An 11450-nucleotide genomic window follows, 5' to 3' on the forward strand; every position below is an offset into this window, starting at 1 on the left:
CGCTTACCTTACAGCGTAAAAGTTGTGCAGCTATAGCTGTGCTGCTGTAAGGTACGCTGTGTAGCCCCTCTTTGCTGGCAGGAGAGAGGTCGCCTGCCGCCAAAATAAAGCCACCCTCAGTGAGGGGCAGTAGCTTTGTTGGCTGGAGAACATCTCGCACTGACAAAGCGCTGTCCACACTGGCGCTTTTTGTTGTTAAATTTTTTGTCAGTCAGGGGTGTGCTTTTTCACACTCCGACTGACAAAAGTCGTAAAGACAAAAGTGCAGTGTAGACATAGCCTTAGTGTTAGTATGGTTTGAAAGGGATGCAAGTTAGCAAATAAGTAATTTTTTAACTGTCTTTAAGCATCTTAGATTGACCTTTAACACAAGGCATCCACTAGTTATAAAGTATCATCCACATTAAGCAATTGTAAAGCTCCACATCCTTTAAAATCTGGCTAATTTGCCACAAATTATGTTACTCTAAAGGAAAATGAATGAGCTCTTTTCCCTCTTAAGTTCTTTACAGTAATAATTAGCCAAAAGCAGGTTTTGTAATCATTTATCTGGAGGGGTTCTAGAAGGCAATGACTATTATTGAGAGGTAATGTCTGTCCTACCATAAGCATATATTTTACACAGGAATGAAAAACTTCAAATTTTCCTTTTTTCTCTGCTGAAATTGGGAGAATATGTAAAAACAGAATAAACAAACATCTAGGGATAAACTTAATGTTGCCCCTGTTCCTTCTCAATTTTCTACTGGATCTAAATGAGGTGTACAGATTTCCCCCAACAGTTCAATAGCAAACTGAATTGAAAGCAAACGGTATTTTACATCAGCTGGATGTTCTAGCCTTACAAAGATAGAGTTTGTTGTCCCTCCACTCTTTCTTCTAGCTAAGCTTTCTAGGAAACCAGTTGAAGGAGAAATTCAACTGATAAAATGATATCTTTGTTCTAGATTATGTGAAGATATTTTTGTGGATTTTTGATTAGACATGTGAGAATGTGTAAAACATGGTAGTTTGGTCTATGCTTAAGATAATTCAATGTGAGGCTGAAAGGATACAAATTGGAAGCCACAAATACATTACCTAAAATGGTTTCATTTAATTCAGTAACTATAACTATATTTTGTTTACTAAAATGATACAGATTGTATTTTTTCCTCATATAAATAAATGTGAAAAGCTTTGGAGTCAAATTTCAAATGTGTTCTGAGTTGTACGCAGCATTGTTGTAGCCATGTCAATCCCAGGATATTAGAAACTCAAGTTGGGTGAGGTAAAGTTTGTCTCTCACCAATAGAAGTTGGTCCAATAAAAGATATTACCTCTCCCTCAACCATTTTGGCTAGGAACAATAAAATAGGGCAAATCACATGGTATATTTCCTGTACTCCTTACTGACTGGGCCTAGACCATGTGATCAGAAGGATCAACAGTAGGGTTACCATATGTTCGTATTTTCCTGGACATGTCCGGCTTTTTGGTTCTTAAATCGCTGTCCGGAATTTTTAAATATCTAAAAATGTCCGGGATTTTGCCATTATTATTCTTCCCTAAAGAAGAATTGATCATTCAAAAAAAAAGAGTGAATGTTGATCACTCAAGAGAGTGCCCGCTTTTGCCCCCTAGCTCCCAGTGCTTGTGCCGCGAAACAGCTGTTTCGCGCGGCTGGGGAGGAGGAGAAATGCGGCACGCTCAGGGGAGGAGGCGGTGCCAGGGCCGGGGTTTGGGGAAGGGGTCCAATGGGGTAGGAAGGGGGCGGAGTTGGGACGGGGACTTTGGGGAAAGGGTTGGAATGGGGGTGGGGAAGGGGTGGGGAAGGGGTGGAGTTGGGGGGGCAGGGGGGCATGAGCAGCAACCGGCGCCGGGGAAAGTTGGCGCCGAGCCCTATGGTTCCAGACAGGCATGATAATTTTTCCATAGTGACGATAGTGCAACGTCGACAATTTCAGTGTCTTTTCTGAGTTCATACCAGGCATGGTAGTGTTTCCTGAAGAGCTCTTTATTTGATATTTTATTTTACTACCCCCAAACACAATGCCCAAATGAAAGTGTAAATTCACTGCACAACTAAAGAAGAAATTTCCATGTTTTCAAAGTGGTAGAGAAGAATGGGAAGCTGCGTGCTTGGTAGGTAGACCTGGTACTTACATCTCTGTGAAAAATAAAGGTGCTAATGATTTACAAACTCAGGTGGACTCAGACAAGCACAAAAAAGCAGTTAGAGGAGAGAGCTCATCAACAAAATTGACAGGTTAATTTGTAAAACCAGGCAGCGAATCAGAGGATGCTGTGACTGCAGCAGAGGGTGCTTTTGCATTTCACACCATTAAGCATCCTGACCGCTTTAAGTCAATGGATTGCACATCTATCTTGTTGAAGAAGACATTGCCTGATTCTGAAGTAGCATGGAAATTTTCAAGTGCTAGAACCAAGACAGAAGCAATTGTTATCTCTGCGCTTGCACCGCATTCTGCTGATGTTGTTCTGAAAACGTTCGAAGAAAATGACATCGCTTACTGTGGAGTTGCTATAGATGGAAGCAATCATGGTTCAGTGAAAATATTTCCAGTAATTATTCAGTATTTCGACTGGAAGAATGGCGGTTTGCAGTCAAAATTGATTGAGGTCCAGAACACACCTAATGAGACTGCCAACACGATTGCTCATTACGTAAAAGAAACGCTTGAAAAAAATGGTTTGTTTGAGAAGTGTATTGCATGTACAGGTGACAACTGCAATGCAATGTTTGGAGGACTCCAGCGTGATGAAGATGGAAAGAATGTGTTTGCAAACTTAAAGAAGTTGTTGCAGAAGAGAACATTAATTGGTGTGGGTTGCCCAGCACACATTTTGAACAGCTGTGTTCACCATGCAGCAGAAAGAATGAACTAAGCGCCTGAAGGAGCACTGTGAGTTTGTTGATGTTGATGTTGAATACAGAAAGCTGCTTTCTCATAGCAAGACACGATGGCTGTCATTATTTCCAGGCATTACAAGGGTGATACAGACATTTCCGGCCTTGAAGTCTTTCTTTCTCTGTCACAGGACAAACCACCCACAGTGCTTAAGACATTTTTTGAGTATGAATTAAGTGAGATTTACCTCTGGCACATGCATTCACTCATAAGTGTATTCCAAACTTACATCCAAGAAATCGAAAGGGAAAGCAATTCTGTCATGGAAGTGCTGAAGAGTTTGAACTCGGTTCACACGGTCCTTCTTGAATGCAAGACTCACAACTTTATGTCCCTGAAAGTTAAGGGACTACTGGCACAAAAGTTTGCATGGAAGGAGTTGATGAAGAGTGTGACAAATTCTGTGCTGAAATAGATAAAATGTACAGCAGATGCTTAGAATATTTGGAGAAGTGGCTTAGACCCCTGAAAGACTTCTCTTGTTTCAGGTGGATTACTCTAAGTGAGACACCGAATTGGAGTGATGTGGAACCTTGTATCAAGTACCTGATCGATAAGGGGGTGCAAATTGATGACATGAAGTGTTTTGATCAGGTCAGCAACCTGAACAAGTTTACGGAAAGTTGCAACAGTGATGAAGAGTTCAGTAATTTGCTAGCACACCAGAAGTGGACCAAATATTTTGAGAAATCCAAAAACACTGAGTGTCATTCAGAACTGTTAAAGATTGCACAGTTCTTCTTTGCTATTCCTTCTCACAACGCAAAGGTAGAGCGAATTTTTTTTAATGATGCAAAGCCAATGGACAAAAGAAAGGAACAACTTGAATGTTGAATCACTGAAAGGGATTCTACTTGTACAGTACAACTTCAGACAAACTTCTTGTAAAGACTTTCATGCCTTCTTAAAGAGCAATCAGCCACTGCTGAGAAAAATGCGATCTACAGAGAAGTATGTGTGGGCACATGAGGAGAAAGAAAACTGAAGAAATGGTTAAAGGAAAGACCTCACTACATATAAAGAAGTACAGTAAACTTTAAATAATTAAACTTCACTTTTGAGGCCATATCACTTTTTCTTATATATACTCAATATAGACGACATGTAGCACACAGCATATATAACAGTATAACAACACATTAATACAACACGAGTTGGTAGGTACTGGTGCAAATACCCCCGCTCCTCCCCGCCCCCGTGGAGTGTCCTCTTTTTTGAATGTTAAAATATGGTAACCCTAATCAACAGAAGCTATACCAATTGGTTTCTCAGAGGAGCTGTGTTTAAGTCTAAGTCCTGATCCAGACAGAAGAGTCTCTGCCCCTCAAAATTAAAAAAAAAAAATCTTAATCTGTGTCTGACTCTAGCAAGCAATGGTCTAGGTTAGCGCATTATTACTCTTAATTTCATTATTTTGTAGAAACCTGTTATTTAACTTTATATGAAATATGTAACATGACTTTGCATGAGAAGAATTTCCTGATTCAGAATCCTTCCTCGCCAAGGCACTAGCAACCATTTGGGCACAATCTTCCTTCAGCCCCAACAACTTTGTCTGTGCATCAGGTGTCTTTACAAAAACCACATACTTGTTCATAACAAAAATATTAATGTCATGAGAACCCTACATCTCAAACACCCTGTGATAAATTAAGGGGGTAGCTCCCTTTTATGGACACCCAGCCAGCCAGTTTGCTATAAAGTCTCTCTTGGTGGCTGCTTGCTTTATCTGTAAAGGATTAAAAAGTCCCCTAGGTAAAGAAAAGGGAGTGGGCACCTGACCAAAAGAGCCAATGGGAAGACTAGAACTTTTTAAAATGGGAAAAAACTCTCTCTTTGTCTCTCTGTTGTTCTCTCTGGGCTGAAGAGACGGGGGCAGCTGGAATGCTGTGTAAAGTTTGGACCAGGTATGAAAATTCATTGTCCATACCTAGGAGGATTCATTTGGACAGGGAATGTTTAGATAGACGCGATTAGGTTTATTTCTTTTATTTTCTGTAAGGCTTGTGGACTTCTCTGTGCTAGCCCCAGATGCTTTTGTTTGCTTGTAACCTTTAAGCTGAACCTCCAAGAAAGCTATTTTGGGTGCTTAATGTTTGGAATTGCTCTTTTAAAATCTAGCTAAAGCCTAAGTTCCAGATGTATTTTCTTTCTTTTTGTTTTTAATAAAATTTATCTTTTTAAAGAGCCTGATTGGTTTTATGTCTTAAAAGGTCTGTGCATATGTTTTCCAATTAGCTGGTGGTAACAGCTGGGTTTCTCTTTTGTTTGTTTTCTTTCTCAGCTTCCCCGAGGGAGGGGTGGAAAAGCCGAGGAGCTTCAGGGAAACTTCCCAAGTGAGTTTTTCCAGGATTTTCAAGAGGCAGTTTTTCACTTGGGTGGTGGCTGCGTTTACCAAGCCAAGGTCAGAGAAAAGCTGTAGCCTTGGGGGTTTAATACAGGCCTGGAGTGGCAAGTATTAATTTTTAGAATCCTTGAGGGCCCCCACCTTCTGCACTCAAAGTGTCAGGAGTGGGGAATCAGCCTTGACACACCTATTTATAGTGCTGTCACATAGCTGTGTTCCTTATCTGCTTCCATGGACCATAATAGTTCACATCTTTGTGGCAGTGATTGTATATAATATACAGCTTGGTATACCCTGGACACTGGACATGACTTGTACCTACATATGTTGTTGCACCTCCCTCCGTCCTCCAAAATCCTTTCCCTGTTCTCCACAGTTTTCCTCTTCATCTACTTCACACTCCTCTTCTCCATGTTTATTTTAGAAAGTGACAGGATTTTTTAAATATTGTCTCTACCGTCTTCAGAAGATGTCCCCTCTATCCCTTCACAAAGTCAAAAGCCTCAGTTCCTGGCTGTGTGAAACCATGCTACCTGAAATTTGTGTACAGGTTCAAGCAATGCAAACACGAACCTTTCTGAACACGTGCTGACATATGTGGCCTGGTTCTTACTCTCAGTTTATTTGTTCATGCAAAGTTTTATCTAGTTGATTGTTTCAAAATCCTCTACTGAAAGGTCAAAAGATGGAAAAAAATCTGGCATCTGAATGTAACAGCCAACCACACCAAATTCTCCCAGTTTCCTCCCACTGTATGCAGTATTTGTATGACACTGATTACACATATCAATGAACAAATATATATGTGTATATATATGATAATCTGTTCATTGATATATATATATATAGTACATTTCTTATTGAAACGTCATGGGTAATGAATCACAATGACTAAGAGGAATAGGATTACCTTTTAAAATAAATTTGCAGTAATCTCTTTTCTTTTAAAAAAATGTCATGGGTAATAATTCATTTGTTTGCTGCACACAGAGCTCTGAAACAAACCCATTTATGAATGCAGGGTCAGTCATTATTACCCTGATTAAGAAAGGGGAGGATTACTTTTCCATACATTTATCATGCTTTTCATCTGTTGTGCATTTATTTTGGAACCCAATTCCACTTATCATACAGGATCTATGGTTGCAGATACCAATGGAAATATACTACAATTTATACAACAATTCAGGAGGGGGGGAGGGGAAGGGAAGGGGGAATAAGTCAGGCTATCAAGAAAAGGTAGGGTTTATGATGGGATTTAAAGAAAAGAATGTTTCAGTAGCCTAGAAATTGGAACTTTCAGATAGATGAGGCAGCACAACTGAAAGGATGGGTCCCCAAAATACCAAACAGGGAAGGTAAAAGAGGAGTAATATAGAAGTTGTCAAGATTGGAGAAGCTGATTCAGCTGGCAGGATATGGGATTAAGTTCTCTGCTTCATTTCCGAGTGAAGACATCCTAAATTCTGTATATTTTCACACTCTACCTTTGGTAATTATTGTTCAGGGAAACTGAAATGGGTACAGAGGAACATGATACTAAATTGGTGTTTTCACAGAGCTCTGATTCCCCACTCCACCAGCGAGTGAGGAAGCAAGTTAGGAACCATACTGCTGTCTCCTGCATAGCACCACATTTCTTTGTCACCCTATTGTCACACTGCCTCAGGAAATGATATTCAGAAAAATTCTAGTAGTTAATATAATGCCTAAAACTTTTTTATCTACAAGTCAAAAGCCTTTGGGAAATCCTGGACTATTTATTTAAGGCAAATACAATTTTACAGTAGGAAATAAATGACTCACATGAGCCATCACACCTTTCAGTGCAAACATTTGATACTGCAGCAGCTCCTTTGTGTTTTTATGAATGATTATTAGTATAAAGTTATAATTTAACACCTGGTTAAACAGGAACAGAATGTGCAGGGCTGATACTGGATTTGTTAATAGACTAGCGAGATCGCTCTCGTTCCTTATTATTACACCCCCAAATGCTTATCAGTGTAACAAAAATTGGCTCAAGTGCTAGGCAAACTAACTTTTGTGAGAAAAGCTCAGATGTACTAAATAAGTATAACATGGCCAGACAGTACTAAGGGCGGATGTGGTAACTGTGTACAAGTATTTGAAGGGTGTAAATACCAAGTAAAAAGGAATTACATTGGTTGGCACATAAGGGTATAGCTAGAATTATGGAGATAAAATTAATCAAAGTAATATTTAGATGGAATGCCAAAGACATTTCCTAACAGTGAAGATATTAGAATAGACTCCCACAGGAAGTAAAAGCCCTACCTTTGAATCATAGACAGAAGGGAAAAAAAGCACAACGGAAGTTAAGAATGCTTACCAGTGGATATGAGGGATATGCAGCAGACTGTTACAAAATGACCACAATAGGTCACAGCTGCTTGGCTCTGCCAAATGTAAAGGGCCAACCTCTAGAAAAGGTTGCTGGGAAATTATGGGACAAGCTGACCTAATTGTGGATCTGAGCAGAGAATTAACCTGAAAAAAATTATTTTGATAAAATATATTTGAAGAGTTCAGAACTTTCTCTAGTATCTAGCCATTTGGGAAAAGATGCAAGATGGTGTTTGTGTATCCCCTTGATAAGAATAGCATGGTCTAATTTAGTGAACTGAATATACATATAGAGACACCTTTTCACTTCAGATTGAAAATTCACAAGTGTAAATTTTCAAATATAACCATTTCCCCCCCAATTGTTTACCTGCTTCAATTTTCAGTCTCCTAAGATTTTTGTGAAAAAAAACCTGAACATTCAAAATGCAAAATTGTGGCAAATGAACCAGTGAAAAATACTGCACCAGTTTGCATTAATACCTTTTCTCTACTTGTAGCTATTCTAACTAATAGTATCTTTCCCCATTTCTAATTTTGATTTCAATGTTGCTTAGCCGTAATGCTGACTTTTTAATATCAAACAAAGTATTTGGACCATCTCCTGAATAATTTACATCCTATGTAACATCAACATTTTGTTTACACTTTGTGAAAGCAATGCCTTTCCTGTGGACTTTTTTTTTTTTTGAAAGACACATAGAATTCATGTACACAGATTAATGCATGCATAACAGGGCAATTAGCCACACAATCAGCAAAAGTGTAACAGTAAAACATGTTACATGAAGCAAAGAATGGCCATTCGCGGATATAAAACTTGGAACATTTTTTAAAAAAAGATTAAGTGAAAGCAGCCTCATTACAGTTTTAAATTATATCAAACTAATCACATTTATTTGACATATAATCTATAAAATTACTAACCTTGGCAGCCGTATGGGTGACACATTATTTAAGAACAGCATTTTCTTGTCAAATTCTCCACTGTATTAGGTACAGATTTCAGCCATTCTTTCTCTGAATACAGCAGGCATTTTGATAACTGCTCATTCCATCACTATTTTCAATTTCATGTAAATAATACAAAGAAATCATTCATTTTCATTTTACTTTGAATTCCTCTCTGCCTCTGACAAGTCTCACTTGAACCAAATTCGATTTCAAAGACAGAGAATCTAGTAATGTTTAGGAATTTACTGTTTGCACTTCCAGTGTCCTCTCTTATGCACTAAATTTCCCTTATATATTCTTGGAAAGGGAAGGTTCCTTCAAATACCCATTGAGTTAGAGGGTGCAGTGGACTCAGCACCTGAGGTGTTGTAGTGCAGCAGAATTATCACATTACTGTTTATATTATTCATGGGAAAAGAAATAATTTCCTGACCAGTTAGTTCTGTTTTTAAAGAATTGCATTATGCAAAGATGCACAGCAGAAAAAAAATTACACAATGTGAAAGTAAATCTACACGTCTCTTCCGTGTTTTAACACAAATACGTGCTAAAGTATAGCTACCTTCGGTTTCATTAGCTGACATGTTTAGTATTTTGAATGGAGCATCATGTAGTTAAATACAGTACTCACAGGACTGTGGGACTTTTCATTCCTTCTTAACATTATTCATAAAGCAGGATTATTTTCTTCCAAATGCTTAATGGTTTTATGAAGTCCACATAGGGCCAAACCCTCTACCCAGGGCTTGATCCAAAATCCACTGGGGTCAATGGGAGTAATTCTGTTGACTTCAAGGGATGCAGATTTAGACTTTAGTGTGCATATTGACAGACCAGCTGTGGGTCTTCATGGGGTTGGGGTAAACCTCCTGCTCTTTCCCAGCATGTCCTCAACTTCCCTGAATGGAAGGGTGGAGGGAAAACCTGTAGGAGCCAAATATGGCACCTCAGTCCAGGAAACCCAACTCTTGCATCCCTTTCTACAGCACAGCAACAAAAATTTTAATGGGTAAGACCCATCCATGGCCATGGACAAGATCTGGACTTTATTTAGTAAATAAACAATTAAACAATTAATTCCTTTCATTTTTTTTTCAGTGTTTAAACTCAACTATTCAATCACATTTCTTTAAAAGTTCTTTAAGGCAGTAAAACAACTGCAACTGCTTGTTGCACTGGCCCAATTAAAACCAGGTCCAATTACTGAAAACCTTAAATAAATCCAAAACACATTTAGAGTCGGAGAACATGTACTATCAATGAGCACTGCAAAAATTACAGCTAAATGGTTTTGATTATATTAGCTTAGTATTTTTGCTGCAAGTCACTCACTGGATAAGTCTACATACGGTATTTCCTTTTAGGAAGTTAACAGATTCTGTTTCTAATACAAATCGGAAGGCTTCCAGCCTATGCTTTCATACTGTGACTCCTGCCATCAGAGCGAGAATTGTGGGTGCATATCTTTGACATATATTGTGCCACATTTTGTCAGAGACATTTTTATAGCATTGGCATAACAACAGTTCATGTCTAGGCCCTCAGTCCCACAAGCTGTTCTCTGGGGATGCACCCCTGCACCTGCACAAAGACCCAGAGGGCCAATTTGTCCCCTACATAGGAAAACATCACACAATAGACGGGGAACTCTCAGAGTTCTAATTCAGAGTCAGAACCACACTCTGGTACTTTGTGATTCAGAGTCAACTGACCTCAAGGAAGTGGGAATTTGAGACAGACGGGAAGGAAGCAGGAGTGCAATCCACAAAGATACTTAGGTACCTAAGTCCTTTTTTTAGGCACCACTCTGATCCACAAAACTCCCACTCAGTTGCTGCCTAACTCTGTAGGCACCTACATTCACTCAGTGCCTAAGTTTTTGCCTCTGGCTATGTGCACTGCAGCCTCACTCCAGACACCTGGGTGCCTCTCTCCCACTTGAGCATGTGCACTGATCATAGATGTCTCATGATAGGTGTCCAAATGCCAATCTCCAATTTATGCCCCAGAGTGATTCACAAACCGGGAATGATAGGTATTGGGGGTTCCGATCCATTAGGCTTGCTCAGGGGCCACCTAGCAGGTCAGGCCCCTCTAGTGAGTTCACACAAAACAGCTGGGGGGGAAAGATGGCTTACCTTATAGACTTTAGGCCAGGATATAGGAGTCCCCCCTTCTCTTGCCGGGGAGAAAGGATTTGAAGTGTGAACTGTTACCTCTCAGGTGAGTGCTTGAACCCCATAGCTGTAGAGTCATTCTAACTCTTTCTCTAGGCCAATTTGTATTTAATTATTCAATTAGTTAATTAAAGAGGAACATCTTCAATAAGAGAGATTGAGATAACCCACATCAGAATATTTCATAGCCTGGTGGCTAGGGCACTCAATTAAGAGCTGGCTGAACCCTGTTCAAATCCCCTTACCTTTCTTGGGGGGTCTTTCACATTCTGGGTGAGTACCCTGCTCACTTGGGTGAAGTTTATAAGGGATGTCCTCTTTCTCCCCCTGCCTGCAGTCATTTTGTTTCAGGCCCTGCATGCAATGTAGGCAGCCAAAACACCTATCTTTCCCTAGTTTGTGGATCGCAAGCAGAGATGGATGCATTTCTTCAGCCCAGACTCCATGAGAGGAGTGGGGTTTAGCACACACACCTCTGGTCAGCATCTCCCATTGGCTAGCTTAGGTGGCTTCTTGCCTAGTGTGCTGGCATTCTAGACTGCTTTGAAAGGCATCTATCTCTCCCCCTTCATTAGCCTAGGTACCTAACTCAGGCTTTGGGGATTGCAATAGTGTTCCTGTGCCTAAAAGTTAGGTGCCTAAAAGTTAGGTGCCACAACCCAGGTCACTAGTCCATTCTCTGTCTCCTCTTGT

The 11450-nt window shown here is 39.8% G+C and overlaps 1 long non-coding RNA gene across 1 annotated transcript in view; it reads right to left on the minus strand.

The window, feature by feature from the left end:
• LOC122465709 overlaps positions 1–10800 on the minus strand; it is a 39215-nt gene extending 28415 nt beyond the window's left edge. Inside the window, exons 1-2 of the long non-coding RNA XR_006290729.1 lie at positions 10719–10800; positions 8554–8686 (exon numbers count right to left, since the gene is read on the minus strand). This is a non-coding gene — a long non-coding RNA (uncharacterized LOC122465709). The remainder of the gene's footprint in view (positions 1–8553; positions 8687–10718) is intronic.
• Between the last annotated feature and the right edge of the window lie 650 nt (positions 10801–11450).

This window comes from Chelonia mydas, chromosome 4 (assembly GCF_015237465.2).
Source record: "Chelonia mydas isolate rCheMyd1 chromosome 4, rCheMyd1.pri.v2, whole genome shotgun sequence".
NCBI classification, from domain to species: domain Eukaryota; kingdom Metazoa; phylum Chordata; order Testudines; family Cheloniidae; genus Chelonia; species Chelonia mydas.